Source organism: Ahaetulla prasina, chromosome 8, assembly GCF_028640845.1.
Source record: "Ahaetulla prasina isolate Xishuangbanna chromosome 8, ASM2864084v1, whole genome shotgun sequence".
Classification (NCBI taxonomy): Eukaryota; Metazoa; Chordata; class Lepidosauria; order Squamata; family Colubridae; genus Ahaetulla; species Ahaetulla prasina.
This window is the reverse complement of record NC_080546.1, coordinates 65,985,563-66,007,147: the sequence shown is the minus strand read 5'-3', so window position 1 is coordinate 66,007,147 and position 21,585 is coordinate 65,985,563. Positions and strand designations below refer to the sequence as shown.

Genomic DNA, 21,585 nt, shown 5'->3' with positions numbered 1-21,585 from the left:
TGGACAAAGAGCTGCTGTAAAAAGGGAAGATAGTGTTTATATACCAAAAATAGATGCTACATTGTACAATGTCTTATATGCACCAGCATTATTACATAATCTGTTAAGTATATCCATGTTAGACAGGCAGGGTTATGAAATAATATTTGTAGGGGGACTATATACCATTAAGAAAAATGGACAGATACATGCACAAGAGGTTAAGAAGGATGGCCTGTACATTAACCTGGAAGGCAAGAAAATAATTGTGTATGTGTACTTACATGACAATTGCATACATCTGTTACATAGGAGATTGGGGCATGCAAGTTTCAATGTATTGAAAAAGATGCCAGACCTAGCTGAGAGGCTGAAATTAAAGAAATGTTATGTATATTTGGATTGTACTATTTGTAAGGGGTCAAAAGCCAAAATGTATCCTGTAAGTAAGAAAAGTGCAAGAATAACAGAGTACTGCAATTAATATATGCTGATCTTGTTGGTCCTATGACACCTGTAGTGGGTTCCTGTTACCTTTGCTACCGGTTCGCAACTGGGAGCATGTGCTCGTGTGTACTCGCTTTGCTTGCTTCGCTCACGCACAGCACTTCTGTGCATGCATGAGTGTCTGTGATGACATTGGGTGGGTGGGTGGAGCCTCCCACCACCACTACTGGTTTGCCCGAACCGGGGTGAACAGGTAGAAACCCACCATTGTATGACATCCTTTTTAGGAGGAGCTAAAATGCAGTGGATCAGGGGCTAGGACATTGAGCTTGTCGATCGAAAGGTCAGCAGCTCAGCGGTTCGAATCCCTAGTGCTGCCGTGTAATGGGGTGAGCTCCCCTTACTTGTTCCAGCTTCTGCCAACCTAGCAGTTTCGAAAGCAGGTAAAAATGCAAGTAGAAAAAATAGGGACCACGTTTGGTGGGAAGGTAACAGCATTCTGTGCACCTTTGGCGTTGGGTCATGTGGCCAGCATGTAGACGTCTTTGGACAGCGCTGGCTCTTCAGCTTTGAAATGGAGATGAGCACCGCCCCCTAGAGTCGGCAACGACTAGCACATATGTGCGAGGGGAACTTTTACCTTTACCTTTTAGATATGCCCAGTGGTCACCAACTGGTGGTCCATGGACCACTGGTGGTCTGTGAGAAAATTTTGGTGGTCCCCAGAAAAATTATTTGCATTTTTTATATTGCACTAAATCAGGGGTCCTCAAACTATGGCCCCTGGACCAGATATGTGCAATGAATGCTTGTTTTGCTTCAGAGAGTCTCCTTCTTCAGGGTCTTTTTGTGTGGGTTGGGGTCTGCTTCAGCCTCCTGGTGCGGGGCTTGGGCGAAGGCTGGAGGAAACTGCTGCTGATGGCGAAGAGCCGAAGGACCTTATTCCAGTGGGACTGCACCATGACCTGGAACTGGCTGACCATCTCAGCAGGCTGAGCCTCCAGGCACCAGTACCTGGCCTTGCACTCCTGCAGGTCTTCCTTCTGCTTGAAAAGCCTATGCTTCTAGTCCTCAGTGAGGTGCTTCTGCTGAGCCTCCTTCTCGGTCAGATCCAATTTGAACTGAGCCAACTCTTTCTCATGGTGGCTGCTTAGCTCCAACAATTGCTTCCTGTTGGGGCCCTAAGGAGCTCGGGCAGGCAGGGGAGGAGTGAGTAGGAGGGGAGGGGCAAGTAGAGGCCGGCGAGGCACCCCTCGATGTGAGTGACATCAAGTTGGTCATGCTCAGCCAGTACATGACCACCTAGCCACACTCATCCAGCCGGTCATTAAGCAGATCATATTAGTGGTCCATGGGATTTAAAATTATGAATTTAGTGGTCCCTGAGGTCCAGTAGATGATTACAGTAGATATGGATATTGTTATTTACTGAAACATAAAAGTAAAGTATTGCAACAATTCAGGAAATGGGTAACACTTGTAGAGCAGCAGTATGGATGTAAAGTATGCCAGCTGCAAACAGACAGGAGAACAGAGTTTATGTTTGAGAAGTTTCAAAGGTGGTTAAGCAGTCTAGGCATAAGGCCATGATGGTGAACCAATGGCACACATGCTACAGGTGGCATGCAGAACCATATCTGTGCACACAAAAGCAGGAAACAGGCTGTTTCTGGCCTCCTAAGGGCCTCCAGAGTGATGTGGAAGGCCATTTTCACTCTCCCCAGGCTCCTAGAAAGCCTCTGGATCCTTAGGAGGGCAAATTGGGCCGGTTTAGCTCACGCTGGTAAAGCCTGTTATTAAGAACACAGTAGCCTGCAATTACTGCAGGTTCGAGCCCGGCCCAAGGTTGACTCAGCCTTCCATCCTTTATAAGGTAGGTAAAATGAGGACCCAGATTGTTGGGGGGGCAATAAGTTGACTTTGTAAAAATATACAAAATAGAATGAGACTATTGCCTTATACACTGTAAGCCGCCCTGAGTCTTCGGAGAAGGGCGGGGTATAAATGTAAACAAAAAAAAAAAATAATAATAAAAAAATTGTGCCACTGTGCCATCGTGTGCCATAAGTGGGGGGATTGTGGAGGGGGTCATGCACACATGCACAAGGGGGGCTTGGTGCATTGAATTATGGGTGTGGGCACATGCATGGCCCCACCTCACGACCCCCACTTTTGGCACGTGATGGCAAAAAGCTTAGCCATTACTGGCATAATGCATAGAAAAATGAATCGATATCTGCCTGCTGTAAATGGAGTGGTTGAAAGAAGAAATGGTGTGTTATAGACCATGAAGGATGCATTGCTTGCTGATGTAGGCATGAGTAAAACATACTGGGGAGAAGCCATGAGGACAGCGAATTATATCATTAATAGGTTATGGAGTGTGGCAATACAGGAAATGCCATATTTCCTGTTGCATGGAAGGAAACCCTCTTTAGCCCATTTAAGAATGTTTGGCAGTTATGCCTGGGTGCATATTCCAAAAGGTACTAGGAGAAAAGGCTAGAAAAAGGCCAGAAAGCTTAAGTTTGTTGGTATGAGTCAGGAACAAAAGGGTACAGGTTTACAGATGGTACCAAACAAGTAGTGATTTCAAGATCTGCTAGTTTTGCAGAGCAGAACAATTGGAACAAGATACCTGCTAATCATGCCAATGCAGGCTCCTAATTTATTGGAAGGTGAGGCACAGCAGATGAGACAGGAAACTGGATTAAATAGAGATCTAGAAGAGGATAGACCTATGATAAAATGTGAACGTACAGATGATATAGATATAGAAGAGGAGAGACGTGAAACAGTAGTGCAGGAACATATAATTCCAAGGAGATCTGAGAGAAGTAATAAAGGCATATCTCCTGAACGGTTCACTGCAAATGAGGTCAGAGCATACAGTGTCAGGTTTGAACCCCAAAATTACCAGAAAATGTTGTCATTGCCCAAAATAGAACAAGACAAATGGAAGGATGTAAATGTAAATGTAAAAGATGTTGTACCAGTGTTTGAAGATAATGCTGCATGTATAACAATGACAAGAGGAGATTTCATTGGACGTAGAATTAAACATGTAGACATTAAATACTGTAATGTTAGAGAAGCTGTAAAGGAAAAGCTGATCAGATTACAACATTGTTCTAGCAACTGTAATATAACTGATATGTTAACAAAGACTGTATCTGTGAAAAACTATAAAGACTATGTTAAAGCGTTCAGATTATCAGCTGTTCAACTGTTCAGCTGAGGAGGAGTGTTAAGGTATTGAGATTTAAAAGCTGACCAGCTGTAAAGCTGATGCAACTGTAAAGCTGATGCGATGTAAGGCTGATGCAATGAAGATGAATCAGCATTGGTATAGCCAGTTTTAGATTATGAAGGGGTCCACAAAAGTCTTTACTTTAAGACGTGTTGTCAGGTATGCCTTCTTTCAATACTCAAAAAAGAAAAACCCCAACTCCATTGTTGTCAGAGAAAGGTACTTTTACTGGGTATGAACTGAAAGCCAACAAAATGAAAGCAAGCTCTGAGGTATTTGGCACGGAATACACATATAAGAAATATGCCTCAAGCCCTCCTTCCTGTAGTCCAGACAGTCTTGTCCAATCCACGTCCCCCCTAGGTGGCACATGGGGTACATCCTCAGATGGTTTCATCCCTCTGGCATGCGCGGGCCATTAACCTTGACTGTTATTGGCCCGCCAAACACATCCAAAGAAGTCTCTTCATTTTAAATTTTCGTTTCTCTTCCAGCACTGTTTCCCCCCTCCCCGTTACCATGGCAGCTGTAGCAAGCTAGGTAATAAAAGCCTAAATCAGCAGGGTAATAAAAGCCCAATCCAACAGAGAGTATAAAGCAATAAAACAATCAAGGTGTAGCAAATAAACTGGTAGCAAGCAGAGGCTGACACTCGGGCCCCCTGCAGAAAGAACGTTAGTCCTAGAAAAGAAAATCACATGTTAAATTATGGTTTATCAGGGTATTTAGAATAGAATAAGTCAAGGTGCTTAGGAGCCCTTACATCCTGTTTATTGATCCATTCAGCCTGAGATAAAGGGAAATGTTTCCAGGCTACTAGGTACTGCACTTTACCCCTATGCTTTCTAGAGCCCAAGATTTCTTTCACCTCAAAATGTTGCTCCCCTTCTATGAGTATTGGAATGGGAGGAGAGGGGGGTTCTGGATGGAGGGAGGAAACATGCTCAAGCTTCAGTAAGCTCACATGGAATACTGGGTGGATTCTCTGCAGATTTTTTGGTAATTCTAATTGTACTGTGACCGGGTTTACTATGTCAGCGTTCCAGAAAACCCCTCCTGCAGAAAAGACTCCGAAGCCAACATCTTTCAAAGTTCTTTTACTAGCATAGGTAAACTGGCACAGTTGGATGAAAACTGAAACTGGGGATCCAGGTTCCTCCCTCAGTAATACAAACTCCAAAATCACCACCCTCATGACCCCTCTGCTGGTCACATGCTCCAATCCTCAACCCTCCCATGTTGAAGCATCACTCCGGCCACTCCTTCTCCAGATGTGAGCCCAGCCTGACCTTGACCGGCAGGAAAAATGTTGTTTTGTCTAATAGCCCCTTGTACCCTCACCCCCCTCTCCTACTTTCCCACACCGAAGAAAGTGGCAGCGTGTGGAAGCCTTCAGCCTAGAATGGCTTCCAAAGCTGACAGGGGTCCCCCTGCTGCAGAAGAAAACACACCTTAGAAAACAAAACAGACAAACAACAAAAGATGGGGTTAACGCCCAGTATACACCCTTCTAATCCCCTCGCCCCCTCCCCAGGAGGACCTTTAGGTTTCTAAGGGAATTTATCATGAAATTGCTTGACCAGAGCATCAGCATTTACATCCCAGCTTTTCACCCAAGTAGCTTCAGACAACGGGTACCCTTTCCAGTGGACCAAATATTGTAAGCGACCTCTGTATAGCCTAGAGTCAAGGATCTTCTTAATTTAGTAGTGGGTCTCCCCCTGGATTATCAAAGGAGGGGGAGGAGCAGCTGGTAAGGGCCTCAAGCTTGAACCCCTAGCTGGTTTCAATAAGCTACTGTGAAACATTGGGTGTACTTTCCCTAACATTTGAGGGAGAGTAAGTTGGAATATCACTGGGTTATAGGTACCTTTACTATGGGAAAAGGACCTATAAATTTGGGACCAATTTTTTTGCTATGCAATCTTAATCTTAAGTATTTAGTAGACAAATACACTCTATCTCCCATCCAGAAAGGGGGTTGAAGGGATCGGTGTTTGTCGGCTTAGGCTTTATATTTTTCTGCCTCTTCAGCCAAAGCCTTTTTTGTGTCCTCCCACCCCTTGTTCAATGAATTTATCCAATCCGTCAGGGACACGGAAGTGGGAGGTTCTATGGGGAGCTCGGGCATTGACACAAAATCCATGCCGGTGGTTATCCGAAAAAGAGTTAATCCCGTGCTAGTGTGTACTGCATTATTATATGCCACTTCTGCAAATGGTAACAGCTCTGCCCAGTTCTCTTGCTGGTAATTTACATAACATCTAAGGTACTGTTCCACCATCACATTCAATTTTTCTGCAGTTCCGTTAGTGGCTGGAGGAAAGGCGGAGCTAAGTCCCTGGGATGACCCAATGGACCGCAGGAACTCTCTCCAGAATTTAGCAGTAAACTGGACTCTGTGGTCGGATATTATCCTAATGTCAGCGTTCCAGAAAACCCCTCCTGCAGAAAAGACTCCGAAGCCAACATCTTTCAAAGTTCTTTTACTAGCATAGGTAAACTGGTACAGTTGTATGAAAACTGAAACTGGGGATTCGGGTTCCTCCCCCAGTAATACAAACTCCAAAATCACCACCCTCATGACCCCTCTGCCGGTCACATGTTCCAATCCTCAACCGTCCCATGTTGAAGCATCACTCAAGCCACTCCTTCTCCAGATGCCAGCCCAGCCTGACCTTGACCGGCAGGAAGAATGTTGTTATGTCTAATAGCCCCTTGTACCCTCACCCCCCTCTCCTACTTTCCCACACCAGAGAAAGTGGCAGCATGTGGAAGCCTTCGGCCTAGTATGGCTTCCAAAGCTGGCATACTACTCATACAATGGGGAAAGGCCCCACATACTTAGGGCCAAGCTTCTTAGATTTTTGGGTAGTTTCTAAGTACTTGCTAGATAAGAACACTCCTACTTGGTAGTCCGTAGTTCAAGCTCTTTTCTTATCAGCAAGTTTCTTATGAGATTGGTGCGCTTCATCTAAAGTCTTGCGAGTCACCTCCCAAGTACTTCGGACTTGTTTGACCCAATCAGCTAATGACAGTATAGGTGGCTTCTCTCCCAGCAGTTCTGGGATTGGTACAAAGTCCTGCCCAGAGGCAACCTTGAAAGTACTACTATGGATAGAATTGTTATAGGCGACCTCCGCAAATGGCAACAAGTCCACCCAGTTGTCTTGTTAATAATGTATGTAACACCTGAGATATTGTTCCAATACTGAATTAGTTCTTTCACAAGCCCCATTAGTTTGAGGATGATGGGCAGAGCTTAAACCTTGGGTGGAACCTAATAACTTCAGGAACTCCTTCCAGAATTGGGAGGTAAACTGGACCCCTCGGTCAGAGATTATTTGCTCAGCGGCCCTGTGTAGCCAATATACATGTTGGACAAACAGTTTAGCTAAGGTTTTGGCTAAGGGAATTTTGGGACATGGGATAAAGTGTACTTGTTTGGAGAACAAGTCAGTAACCAGCCAAATAACTGTATTCCCCCCACTCTTGGGCAATTCAACAATGAAATCCATGGATATTTCCCTCCATCGCGCTCCCAGTCTGGCCATACTCTGCAGTAGCCCCGGGGGCTTCCCCGGAGGTTTCTTCGCTGCTGAACATACAGGGCAGCTCACTACATAGGCTTCTATGTCTTCCTTTAAAGCCGGCCACCAGAATTGCCTTTTCAGTAGGTGCAATGTTTTTACAAATCCGAAATATCCAGCCTCTTCAGCGTCATGGCAGTGTTGCAAGATCGTCCCCCTCAAGCTGGCAGGGACATATAGTTTTGCACCCACCCAGGCAAGACCGTCTCGGATGGTACACTCATTTGAGTGGGCTAAAAACCAAACATCAGTTTTTAGTGCTTCTCTTAATAGTTCAGTCAAATCGCCAGATATGGGCACGCTTGTTTTTGCTTGGCTTTGGGTGACTGCTGGGGCCATCAGCTGATTCGCAGGAACAATGGGACGAATCACCACCATCCGAGCACTATTGTATTGAGGCAATCTTGAAAGAGCATCCGCCAAAAAATTCTTTCCTCCCGGGAGGTAGCATAATGAGAAATTAAAATGGTTAAAGTATTGGGCCCAGCGGGCTTGCTTTGGTGACAGTTTTCTGGGCATTTTCAAAGCTTCTAAATTTTTGTGATCAGTCCACACCTCAAATGGCCCCTTCCAGAAACTGTCTCCACATTAAGAGTGCCCAGCGAACAGCAAACACCTCCTTCTCCCAGATGGCCCATCGTCTCTTGGTGTCTGACAATTTCCGGGAGTTATATGCGCAGGGTTGCAGCTTCCCTTCGGCGATTGCTTGAAGCAGGACCACTCCGACAGCAACATCACTGGCATCCACTTGAACGACAAATGGGGCCTCCATATCTGGATGTTTAAGAACCGGTTCAGCAGCAAACAGGCATTTCAGCTTTTCAAAACTGGCCTGACATTCCATAGTCCATTCGAGAGGCCATAGTCCATTCGAGAGGCCGAGACAGTTTTGGCTTCAACTCCCCCTTTGTTTTCAGAAGGTTTGTAATCAGCAAGGCAATTTTTGGGACCAATGGGATGAATTGTCGGTAGAAATTAGCAAAACCCAGGAAACTGTAATTGTTTGCGGGTAAGCGAAGGTGCCCATTTCAGTACTGCCTGGACTTTCTCTGGATCCATTTCCAGTCCTTCTGGCGATATGCAATACCCCAAATAGTCAGTTTTGGTCTGGTGGAAATCACATTTGGACAACTTAGCATACAGTTCAGCGGCCCTAAGTTTTTTGAGGACTGCTCTCACTAGTTTCACGTGTTTGTCCATAGTCTCCGTGTAAATGAGAATGTCATTAAGGTAGACAAGGACCCCTTTATACAGGTGCTCATGGAGTACTTTGTTGATCAGCTGCATGAAAACTGCGGGGGGAGGGGGGGTTGCAATCTGAAAGGGAGCACTGGGAACTGGAAACAACCCAGAGGACAGTTGAAAGCAGTTTTCCACTTGTCCCCTTCCTTAATACACACTCTATAGTAAGCCTCCCGCAAGTCCAATTTTGTAAAAATCTTCCCTTTGGACAGATGTACTAACATGTCTTTCATGAGTGGCAACAGGTAAACATTCTTCACTCATATGGTGTTCAGATTTTTATAGTCCACCACCAGGTGAAATGACCCATTCTTCTTTTCTCTAAACATTACAAGGGCAGCTACTTGCAGTCTAGCCGTGTTGTGTCTGGCCTCTTGGCAGAGAGTGACTCAGAGAGTGAGACTCTGCAGGACCTTCCTCTCTGGCTCTGCTCCAGGTTCCAGAGGCAGGCCAGGTGGAGGAGATGATGAGGCCTCTTTCTCCCACACCTTCCCCCTCCCAGGCAACGCCTCAAGACCCAGCTGCTGACAATCAGTCCTGGTTAAATCCCAGGCATCGCAGAAAGGAGAGGCGGGAACAACAAAAGAAGGGATGGGGCAGGCCTAGAGAGTGCTGAGTCACGGAGCCACACCCCACAGGGTATAAAAGCAGGAGGAGCTACTCCATAGCTTCTTGTGATGGACAAAAACTGACTCTTGGAAACTTTGGCTGCAATATTTCGAGACTAAGAATTTGGCTTCTGGATTTCTGTTTATTTCTGAACTCTTGGTTGCTCCAGCAACGAACTGCAGTTACACTGGCTTCTGAGGAGATAAGAGAACTTGGCAGGCAATTGCAGGTTCATTGCCAGAACTGATATCTGTCGTAGGAATAAATTGCTGGCAGATATAGTCAGCTCGCATGTCTTCTTGGTTGTAGTTGTGGGGGGGACAGAACAAGCCGGTTGTATGAAGCTGCGTTTTAGGTTTTTATCAATAAAGTTCCGCAGTTCCTCCAGTTTCCTGGGGATCATAGGGTAGATTTTTGGCTTTGGAAGCTTTACCCCTGGAAGGATTTCTATGCTACAGTCTGTAGGCCTATGGGGAGGCAGCACATCAGAAGCTTTTTCACTAAACACCTCCTGAAGGTCCCAGTATTTTTTAGAAATTCTTTCCTCCCCTGCCAGGTGCTCTGTCGCAGCCGCAGCCGCTTCGCACGGTGGTTTGGCCACACAGTCAAGGGTCTTCCTCTCTATCCTGTGCTGTTTAGATCTAATGAGCAGCATACCCATCCTCCAATTTATTAGTGGGTTCCATTTCCAGAGCCGTGGCAGACCGAGCAGGACGGGTTGTTCCATGCCCAGGGCCACAACAAAGCTCAGGGTCTCTCAGTGATTGCCCATGCTCATCTCTATTAGTTCGGTTATAAAATGGGCTGGAACCCCCCTGCTACCGACCCGTCCAACTGGCAGAATGCGATGGGTCTGCCATGGCTCCGGAAATGGAACCCGCTGTTTCCCCCCCCTCCCTGTTATCATGGCAGCCGTAGCAAGCTAGGTAATAAAAGCCTAAACCAGCAGAATAATAAAAGCCTAATCCAGCAGACAGTATAAAGCAATAAAACAATCAAGGTGTAGCAAATAAACTGGTAGTGAGCGGAGGCTGACACGTGTTTATATAAGGCAGCCTGGAGTTTCTGGTATTCTGGTGTCTGGTATCCATTGCTAAATTCTTCATGTAGAGTTAAGAAGATTGAGTGCTTGTCAGGTATTTGCCTACCATGTATATTTCTATATATGCTTGGGTTGTCTTCTTCTAATAGTCATGCTGCAAACGCTTTGACATCGCACCTTTTGAATCTTGAGTCTATCTTCCAAAATGTTAGCAATCAGCCTTTTTTTCTGAGAGTTCAAAGCACACTATCAGGTGAGGGAGAGGTTCCCTCATTTTACAGTTAGTTTCTTTCTTTTTTTATCATTTCCATTCCATTAGCCTCAGAAAAAGGCAACTAATTTTTCCAATAGTCCACAGAACCCACAATTTAGGGCTTAGTGCCTGGACCACTGTGTCTCAGATCTCCATTCTGACATCAAAAAGGGGTTTCTTCTTTGTACAGAATTCTGTGTGGCTTTCTTGTTCAAGGATTCAGTTGAGGTTTCAAATATGTTGGATAACAACAACAACAACAACAACAATAATAATAATAATAATAATTTATTTTATTTTATTTATTTTTATTCAAAAAGTTTTACAAAATTTTTTTCCCCTTTTCCCCTCCTCCCCTCCCTTCGCAACCCCTCCCCCGACTTCCGGAACGAGCACAAGGTATAGTTAAAATAAAACAAACATATGCTAAAAATTTTCGTCCCAACTTAATTATACCCCTACAATCATCAATTCCTAACTTCCCCCAAAAGCAATCAAAAATAATACATCATAATCATTCAAAAACAGTCTGATAACTCTTAGTCTGATATCTACGTTGAATATAGTCAATCCATTTTTTCCATTCCTTTAAGTATCTTTCTTGCGTATTGTCTTTCAAAAAGGCTGATATCTTCGCCATCTCAGCCAAATTGGCAACTTTCAATATCCATTCTTCTATTGTTGGTACTTCTTTTTTCTTCCAATATTGTCCTATTAGTAATCTTGCTGCAGTTATTAGATTTAAAATCAATTTAGTCTCAATTACTGTACAATCCGTAATAATTCCCAACAAGAAAAATTGTGGCAGGAACTTTATCTTCTTTTTCAGAACATTTTGTAAAATCCACCAAATTTTTATCCAAAAGGCCTTTATGTCCTTACAAGTCCACCAAATGTGAAAATATGTAGCGTCATCACAATTACATCTCCAACATTTTGCTTGCATTTCTGGATACATACACGATAATTTTTTAGGATCTAGATGCCATCTATAAAACATTTTATAAAAATTTTCCCTCAGATTCTGTGCCTGCGTGAATTTAACATTTCTAACCCAAATTTTTTCCCACGTTTCCAATAATATTGGCTCCTGAAAATTTTGTGCCCACTTTATCATACAGTCCTTTACCAAGTCCCTTTCAGAATCTATTTCAAGTAACACATTATACAATCTCTTTATATGCTCCTGAGACTGATTTCTAATTTGCTTTACCAAATTTCCCTCGTTCTGCTCTATACCAATTTTCTGATCTCCCTTCCATCTAGCACGTAGTTGCTCATATTGAAACCAAGTATAATTTTTCCCTTCCTCTCTTAATACTTGCAGAGATTTTAACTGCAAATTACCTCTTTCAGTATACAAAAGATCTTTATATGTAATCATTTCCTGATTCTGTTCTATGTTTATATTTTCTATTGTATGTCTAGGACTTGCCCATATAGGAACCTTATAATTTAGTTTATAAGAGTATTTTTCCAAACACATGAAGGGCATTTCTTAGCACATGATTTTTAAAGGCCTTATCCACTTTTTGTCATAAATTAAATATGCATGCCATCCATATAGCAAATCATAACCTTCTATATTCAAAATTCTGTCCTCTGTTAAATTAAACCAATCACTTATTGCAGAGAGAGCAGCTGCTTCATAATATAATTTAAAATTAGGCATTTTAAACCTCCCTTTCCGAGAATCTTGAATTATTTTCATTTTAACCCTAGCTTTTTACCTTCCCATATAAATTTGTTAATTCCTTCTGCCATTCCTCAAGATTCTTATCTTTCTTAATTATTGGTATCATCTGAAAGAGGAATAAAAATCTAGGTAAAACATTCATTTTAATAGCAGCAATTCTCCCAGCAAAGATAATTGCAATTTTTCCAAACAATCAACTCCTTCTGAACTTTTGCCATAAAACCTCATAGTTATTCTTATACAATTTCACATTTGATGACGTAATATAAACCCCTAAGTACTTAACCTTCTTTACAATTTCAAATCCTGTTACTTCCTCTAGTTTTTCTTTCTGTTGTCTGGCCATATTTTTATTATCACTTTTGTCTTTTCTGATTTACCTTAAACCCTGAGACATTCCCATATTGATCAATTATTTCCAACAAAGATTTACTAGAATTTATAGGGTTTGTTAAAGTAATCACCAAATCATCTGCAAAAGCTCTTAACTTATATTCATATTGTCTAACTCTAATTCCCTCTATCTCCTTTACTTCTCGTATTTTATCCAATAATGGTTCTAGAGTTAAAATAAACAATAATGGTGATAAAGGACATCCCTGTCTTGTTCCTTTCGCAATCTTAAAAGGTTCTGTTAAGCTACCATTGATTATAATCTGTGCTGTTTGCTCTCCATAAATTGCCCTAATTATTCTTAAAAAACCATCTCCAAATTGCATCTTTTCTATTAATTTAAATAAAAAATCCCAATGCAATCGATCAAAAGCTTTCTGCATCGAGAAAAATAAATGCTGCTGGAATAAAATTTTTCTTTTCTAAGTACTCCAGTAAATTAACAATCTGCCTAACATTATTCCTCATCTGTCTCCCTTTTATAAATCCAGATTGGTCATTATGAATTCTTTGCTGCAGAATCAACATTAATCTATTAGCTATTATTTTAACAAAAATCTTATAATCATTATTTAAAAGTGAGATTGGCCTATAATTCCCAGGTTTAGAACAATCCTGTTCCTCTTTTGGTATCAATGAAATAAAAGAGGTTCTCCATGAGGGGGGAATTCCCCCTCCTAGCTGTATCTGATTAAATAATTTCTTAAGTGGACCTAACATCTCATCCTGTAAATTCCTATAATAACTAACTGTGAGCCCATCCGTACCAGGAGTTTCCCCCATTTTTAATTGTTTAATTACCAAAATAATTTCTTCCGAGGTTATAGGCCGATTCAGTTCATCCATTTGTTCTAAAGTTATATTTTTAACCTTATATTCCTTCAAATAATTATCAATATCCCTATTCAATATATTATCTTTAAGATATAAATTTGTATAATATTCTAAAAAAGCTTTTTTAATTTTATCCTGTTGATATCTCTCTTTGCCTTTATATTCTATTTTTTCTATAGTACGTTGTTTTTGTCTTTTCCTTAAAGTGTATGCTAACCACCTACCAGGTCTATTTGCATTACAAAAGTATTATGTTTGGCATATTGTATATTTGTTGCCACCTGATCAGCCATTATCATATTAAATTGATTCTGTAGTAACTTTATTGCATCTTTAAGTTTTTGATCATGTGGATTATGTATTAATAATTGTTGTTTCTTATAAATTTCCTCTTCTAAATACCTACGCTGTCTTTGTTGCTTATTTCTCTGTCTATTATTAAGATATATTAATACACCTCTCATAAAAGCTTTACTGGAGTCCCAAACCATTTCTATCGATGTTTCATTATTCAAATTATAATCAAAAAATTCTTTCATCTGCTTTTTACATTGATTTACATTATCCTGATATCTAAACAAATTTTCATTTAATCTCCAAGTTCTTCTACCCTCTTTTCCATATTGCAATTCCATCCAAACAGGACTATGATCAGACAAACATCTTGGAAATATCTTAGTTTTCTTCACCCTAAAAAGCAAATCATTAGAAATTAAAATAAAATCAATACGTGAGAAGGATTGATGCCTATCAGAGAAAAAGTATAGTCTCTTTCCTCCAAATTCCAGTCTCCATACATCTCTTAACTCAAAATCTTCTATCATATCAAAAAAGGATTTAGGCAGCTTTGCATGTGCAGGTATCTTCTTGGAAGAAATTCTCTTGTCCTTTCGTGTATCTATTACTCCATTCCAATCTCCCAATATAATGCACGATTTATAATCTCATAGAATCAACTTATCATATAACATTCTATAAAATTTTTCTTGTTGCTGATTGGGTGCATATATACCAAGCAAGAGAGTCCTTTTTGTTTCTATTGTAAGTTCAATAGCAATATATCTTCCGTGAATATCTGCCTCTATTAACTTGGCTGGTATATCTTTTCTCAAATAAACCACTATGTCATGTTTTTTCTCCAAAGCTGAAGCAACAAAATGTTTACCTAACTTTGAGTTTATTAGGTACTTTTGATCTGATAATTTAATATGCATTTCTTGTAAGCAAATAACATCATTTTTAAATTGTTTCAAATAATGAAATATTTTTCTTCTCTTCTGAGCTGAGTTCAAACCATTGACATTCCAAGTCAAGATTTTATTTGCCATTACTGGGCTGCTGAAACTTTTGAGCAATCAACTGAAGATCGTCCTCCCGTATCTTCGGCCGTGCTCCTCCCACCGCTTCTGTAGCAGAATCCTGAACTTTACTTTGAGTTTGTTGCTCCTTTTCTTTACGCTAAGGGCTCCTCGTCAGTCTTTGTTCTTGTGGTTGTTCCTCTGATGGTAACATCACTGGAATCACCTCAGCTTCCACACCCATTTGAGTCTCTTGAATTCTTTTTTCTATTATTTCTATTTCAAATTTCAGCACTGTAGAAAGAAAATCTTTGGCCTTAAGCACTGTGTCAATACGATATCTCCTTCCTTGATAATACACTGTCAAGCCAACTGGAACCTCCCATCTAAATTGAATCTGGTATTTCTTAAGTTCTTGTGTGAAAAATGTAAAGTCCTTTCTATCCCTTAACATCTTGGGAGGAATCTCTTTCAAAACCTTCAACTCCTGTTCCCCTATTTTCAAGTTTTTCTGAAAAGCAACTTGCAAAATTTGATTCCTCACTGTTCTTTTCAAAAAATAAACCACAATGTCTCTAGGAAGTTTCTTTTGCCTAGCAATCCAAGAATTAACTCTATAAATTTTGTCAATTTGATAAGCAACCTCTTGTGGATCAAGTTCAATAAATTCAGCCAGAGCTTCTGATAAAAATTTTTTTAAATCTTCCCCTTTCTCCTCATTCAAACCCCTAATTCTCAGAGCTCCTTCCATCATTCTATACTGCATCACCACCACTTGATCTTCATTTTTATCCAATTTGATTTGCATTCCCCCCATTCTATTTTCTATTTGTTGATTTGACTGAACAATTTCTTGCACCTCCTCCTCCACCACCTCCAGTCTTTTTGCCAAACCTTGAAAAGCCATCAAGATATCTTCTCTTATTTTTTTATTATTCTCTTTTATTTCTTCTCTTATTTTCTCATTATTATCCATAATCTCCTTAAACCTTTCTTCAGACACTTTCCCTTGCTCTTTAATCAGATCTTCTAAAGCTGGTCAGAACCCCTTCTGCCCCCAGTCTTAGGTGGTTTAGTAGCCATTTCAGTTTTTAAAATTCACAAAATATAAGTCTAGAAACTTCTCTTTTCCCCTTTAAGTATAGGAGAGCTCAGTTCACTTCATTAAAATCCACACATAACATTTCTTATCTTCTTAGTTGCACAGACTGTTTGAAATTCCATTCGTCACTTTCACTCCCGTTCAGGCGCCATCTTTAAGAGTCAATTAAAACAAAGGGAAAAAAAATTCTCTTTTTTAAAAGGTAGAAGTCAGGAAATCAAAAATACTTGCAATCCAATAATTGTCCACTGGCACTCATTCCGTCTGCTTAAAGAGATCCATGAAGATAAGACAATTAGCAGAGATGGACACTTTCTTCTTTTCCTGCTTTTGCAGGCACGCACTGAAGTCGGAGTATGGCAGGAATATTTATGGGACCCGTCGACCCTTCGGGGCTCTGCTTAATTAAAACAAAGCCTCTGGGGAGGTCTACCAACATTTCCCTGCTGCTCTTATCTTTTCCCTTTCATCCAGGGAAAAAGATTAAAGCCGGCTTTTCCTGGCTTTTACGATGTTCAGTGCGGAGCCCCTTTAATTAGGGGCTCAGCGAAGAGGTGGAGCCACCGGAAGTCTTTAATAATAATAATTTAATTTGTATACCGCCCTTCTCCCGAAGGACTCAGGGTGGTTCACAGCCAAGTAAAATCGACAATAAATAGATACAATACAATAAGAGCAATGATAAAAAACTTATTAGATTTGGCCCATAATTAAAATAAAACCATAAAACCCCAATTAAAATACAAATAATAAAAGTTATGCCAGTCCAGCGCGGAAGAATAGATACATCTTCAGCTCGCGGCGAAAGGCCCGGAGATCAGGGAGTTGACGAAGTCCTGGGGGAAGTTCGTTCCAGAGGGAAGGAGCCCCCACAGAGAAGGCCCTCCCCCTGGGGGCCGCCAGCCGACATTGTTTGGCAGATGGCACCCTGAGGAGACCCTCTCTGTGGGAGCGCACGGGTCGGTGGGAGGCAAATGGTGGCAGAAGGCGATCCCGTAAATATCCCGGTCCTAAGCCATGGAGCACTTTAAAGGTGGTAACCAGCACCTTGAAGTGCACCCGGAAGACCACAGGCAGCCAGTGCAGCCTGCGCAGGATAGGTGTTATATGGGAGCCACGAGTAGCTCCCTCTATCACCCGCGCAGCTGCATTCTGGACCAACTGAAGCCTCCGGGTACTCTTCAAGGGGAGCCCCATGTAGAGAGCATTGCAGTAGTCCAGGCGAGAAGTGACGAGAGCATGAGTGACCGTGCATAGAGCATCCCGGTCCAGGAAGGGGCGCAACTGGCGAATCAGGCGAACCTGGTAAAAAGCTCTCCTGGCGACGGTCATCAAGTGATCTTCGAAAGACAACCGTCCGTCCAGGAGAACGCCCAAGTTGCGCACCCTTTCCATCGGGGCCAATGACTTGCCCCAACCGTCAGCCACAGCTGCAGCTGACTGTACCAGGGTGCCGGCATCCACAGCCACTCCGTCTTGGAGGGATTAAGCTTGAGCCTGTTCCTCCCCATCTAGACCCGTACGGCTTCTAGACACAGGGACAGTACTTCAACAGCTTCGTTGGGGTGGCCTGGAGTGGAAAAGTACAGCTGCGTATCATCAGCGTACAGTTGGTACCTCACCCCAAAACCACTGATGATCTCACCCAGCGGCTTCATATAGATGTTGAACAGGAGAGGCGAGAGAATCGACCCCTGCAGCACCCCACACATGAGGCGCCTCGGGGTCGATCTCTGCCCCCCTGCCAACACTGTCTGTGTCAGGTCAGAGAGATAGGAAGAGAACCACCGATAGACGGTGCCTCCCACTCCCAAACTCCCCAGCCGGCGCAGCAGGATACCATGGTCGATGGTATTGAAAGCCGCTGAGAGATCTAATAGGACCAGGGCAGAGGAGTAACCCTTGTCCCTGGCCCTCCAGAGATCATCAACCAATGCAACCAAAGCCGCCTCCGTACTGTATCCGGGTTGAAAGCCGGACTGGAACGGGTCTAGATAGACAGTTTCATCCAGGTACTGGGGTAATTGACATGCCACCGCACTCTCTACAACCTTCGCTGTAAAGCGAAGGTTGGAGACCGGATGATAATTTCCTAAAACAGCTGGGTCCAGGGAAGGCTTCTTGAGGAGGGATCTCACCACTGCTTCTTTCAAGGCAGCAGGAAAGACCCCCTCCCGCAAAGAAGCATTTGTAATCCCCCGGAGCCAGCCTCATGTCACCTCCTGCGTGGCCAGCACCAACCAGGAGGGGCACGGGTCCAGTAAACATGTGGTGGCATTCAACCTGCCCAGCAACCTGTCCATGTCCTCGGGAGTCACAGGGTCAAAACTATCCCAAACAGTCTCAACAAGACGAGTCTCGAACCTCTCGCCTGGATCTACCCAATTTTGATCCAATCCATCACGAAGCTGAACGATTTTATCGTATAGATAACCGTTAAACTCCTCGGCACGCCCTTGTAATGGGTCCTCCTGCCCCTCCTGTTGAAGGAGGGAGCGGGTCACCCGAAACAGAGCGGCCGGGCGGTTATCTGCCGACGCAATGAGGGAGGAAATGTAAAAACGTTTCGCATCCCTCAATGCCACTAGGTAGGTCCTACTATAGGACCTAACTAGTGTCCGGTCAGCTTCCGAACGGCTGGATCTCCAAACACTCTCTAGGCGTCTTCTCCGGCGTTTCATCTCCCTCAGCTCCTCGGAAAACCAAGGAGCTGGTTGAGACCTACGCCGGGTCAGAGGCTGCAAAGGCACGACATGATCCAAAGCTCCAGCCGCAGCCCGTTCCCAGGCAGTGACTAGCTCTTCGGCCGAACCGTGGGCCAGATCCTCAGGGAACGGCCCAAGCTCCGTCAGAAACCTATCAGAGTCCATCAGGCACCTGGGACGGAACCAACGCATCGGTTCCGTCTCCCTGCGGTGTTGAGTAGCGGTCCGAAAGTCCAGGTGAAGGAGGGAATGATCCGACCATGACAAAGGTTCAATAACTATTTCTCCTAGTTCCAGATCATTCAACCACTGCCCAGAGACAAAAATCAGGTCCAATGTGAGTTGGGCCGTTAACTAATTGGGTCAGGTCCATGGCTGTCATGGAAGCCATGAACTCCCGAGCTGTCGTCGATGTCACGCCGGTCAATGGTAAGTTGAAATCCCCCATGACAATAAGTCTAGGGGTATCAACCACCATCCCGGCTAACACCTCTAACAGCTCGGGCAGGGCTGTTGTCACGCAGCAAGGAGCCAGGTACGTGATCAACAAGCCCACCTGCTTCCTACAGCCCCACTTCACAAAGAGGGATTCACAACCGGCTATCTGAGGTACAGTGGCCTCCCTCGGCTCTAGACTCTCCTTGATAACAACCGCCACCCCCCCCACCCCTACCCTGGGCCCTCGGCTGTTGAAATGAACGGAAACCCGGTGGGCACATTTCTACAAGGGGAATACCCCCTTCTGTGCCCAGCCAGGTCTCCGAAATGCCCATAAGTTCCGCCCCCCCCTTGTATAAAATAATGAATCAGGGGGGCTTTATTTACCACGGACCTTGCATTGTACAACATATTTTCCCCTTGTCTTTTTCCACTGCTAAGGATTGTTATAAAATTTTGCAAGGAAGCCAATCACTTTTAGAGTTGAAACAGAAGAGGACAATGGTTCACCAATAATTAGAGAGAACTGAGCTCAAATTCCAACTTAGCCTCTTACACATACATATTATGTATGTGTGAGAGGGGCCGTGGTGGCTCAGGCTGTAAGATAGCCTGTTATTAAAACACAGCTGCCTGCCATTACTGCAGGTTCTAGTCCCACCAGGCCCAAGGTTGACTCAGCCTTCCATCCTTTATAAGGTAGGTAAAATGAGGACCCAGTTTGTTGTGGGGGCAATAAGTTGACTTTGTAAATATACAAATAGAATGAGACTATTGCCTTACACACTGTAAGCCGCCCTGAGTCTTCGGAGAAGGGCAGGATATAAATGTAAACAAACAAACAAAAATAACCATTTTTGATTGTCCTGCTTGGCACAGTGGGGGTCAGAGAAAATGGAATAAAATATAAATGGATATTTTATTAAAATATTTTGTTACCTTTATTAGCAGCAGTAAACAATGATACATACAATAAAATAGAACAAAATAGTAATAAAATAGAACAAAAACATGACACTAAGAAAAGCAGAAACTCTAACTTACTGAGTGGTATAAAATTATCTGATAGAAAGAAGCTCTCTAAATTGAACAATTATATTATCTGTAGAGTTTCTTTGAATCTGATGACATTCACTTTTCTGTCTTCCCCTGTAGGGAAACTGTAGGGGGAGAAAAGGAACGTTTGTTATTAAAGTGGTAGAAAATGAGCATTTCATGGAGATGTAAGTTGAAGCTTGTATAGAAGTCAGACTGAGACATTATCTGTCTTGACAACACTAAGGATCAAAGAAATATTTCTTTGATTAAAGAGTGAGGTGGTACAAACAGTCACATTTCCTGCCAGAGTGCCAGGAGGGAGGCCCCTTATATCAAATGGGGAAAACACCTAGATTTTTGCTCCACTATAGCATCAACCAGCCCATCTGGGTTCTATCTCTCCAGCATTCATATCATTAGTGATTAAAATTGTTGATGTTCAAAAATGATTTGGACTTTGTGTAAGAACAGCACCTTTCTGCTATTCACAGGGATTGTCAGGAAGGATTAGCATCCATGCCCATGACACTGGAGTCTCAACCAGTTTAACCTGCAGAAGTTTGACTGCCATCTTGATTTATTTAATCCCTACGTAGATGGTCCTGCTACTGTTTATTAAAGCAGGCCTTCTTTGGATAAGCTTCAGCACTAGCCTGAAAAGAAAAACCATTGCTGTATTAATTTTAATGAGTAGATTCCTTAAAGCAACTCCCTTTCCAATAAAAATCTTTTTTAATAACTAGCAGAGAAATGCTAGTTTGCATAACACCCAATGCATTTATTTCAAGTTCTCTGTAGGCCTGGCTACTCCACTGGCTGTCCAGTGGCTCTTCTGAACCTGCTGATAGAGATTCTTAATGCAATTATCTTGGTCTGCTTTTTCCTGTTCCATTCTGGATGTCAAACATAAGATGAGATGGAAGTAATACAGTTTGGCAGTTTAGAAAACTTCAGAGGAAGGCAACAAAGAAGGTACATGAATGTGAGGACATCTCTATGATGGAAAGCTGAAGGAATTTTAGATGCTCAGGAGAAAAGAAGGCCAATTATGGGAGGAGTAAATGGGATATCAGGGTTCAGATGCCAGAGAAGAGATAATCAAGAAGTATTTTCCATTCTCATAGTAATGAGGAGCAGAAACAATGGATCTACACTGAAATTATTTAGAAAATAACCTGACAGCAACATCTGTACAGCAGTGGAATAGTTGACCTGCAAAAGTTGTAGATTCTCCATCTCTGGAGGAGCTCTCAAGATATTTAATTGGTTTTCCAAACATCAACAGAATAACAGTTGGAAGGGACCTTAGAGTCCAACCTTGTACTCTAAACCATTCTAAACAAATAGCTGTTCAATATCTTCTTAAAAACTCCAGTGATAGAGCACCCACAACTTCTGGAGGCAATCAGGGAGTTGAACAGAACAGAACCTTGGAGGTCTTCTAGTCCAACCCCCTACTCAAGCAGAAGACCCTATGATGATGGTAGTGATGGTTAACCTATGGCACACATGCCAGATGTGGCACACAGAGCACAAACGCTGTCACCTCAGCCCAGCTCCAATCATGTTTCTCCATTGCATTTTACTCGATCCAACTTCTCACAAAAGAAAAAGGTCTCAAGAAGTTGGAATTGATTGAATGAACTTTTTCACTCATACACTTCACAAT

The 21,585-nt window shown here is 42.7% G+C and overlaps 1 protein-coding gene across 2 annotated transcripts in view; it reads right to left on the bottom strand.

Annotated features, from left to right (window-relative positions):
- Positions 1–19,824: 19,824 nt before the first annotated feature.
- Positions 19,825–21,585, bottom strand: part of LOC131203278 (ADP-ribosyl cyclase/cyclic ADP-ribose hydrolase 1-like) — a 107,583-nt gene continuing 105,822 nt past the window's right edge. For both annotated transcript variants that reach the window (XM_058193312.1, XM_058193313.1), the window contains one exon: positions 19,825–20,038. The gene's annotated coding sequence lies outside the window, so the exon portion shown is untranslated. The remainder of the gene's footprint in view (positions 20,039–21,585) is intronic.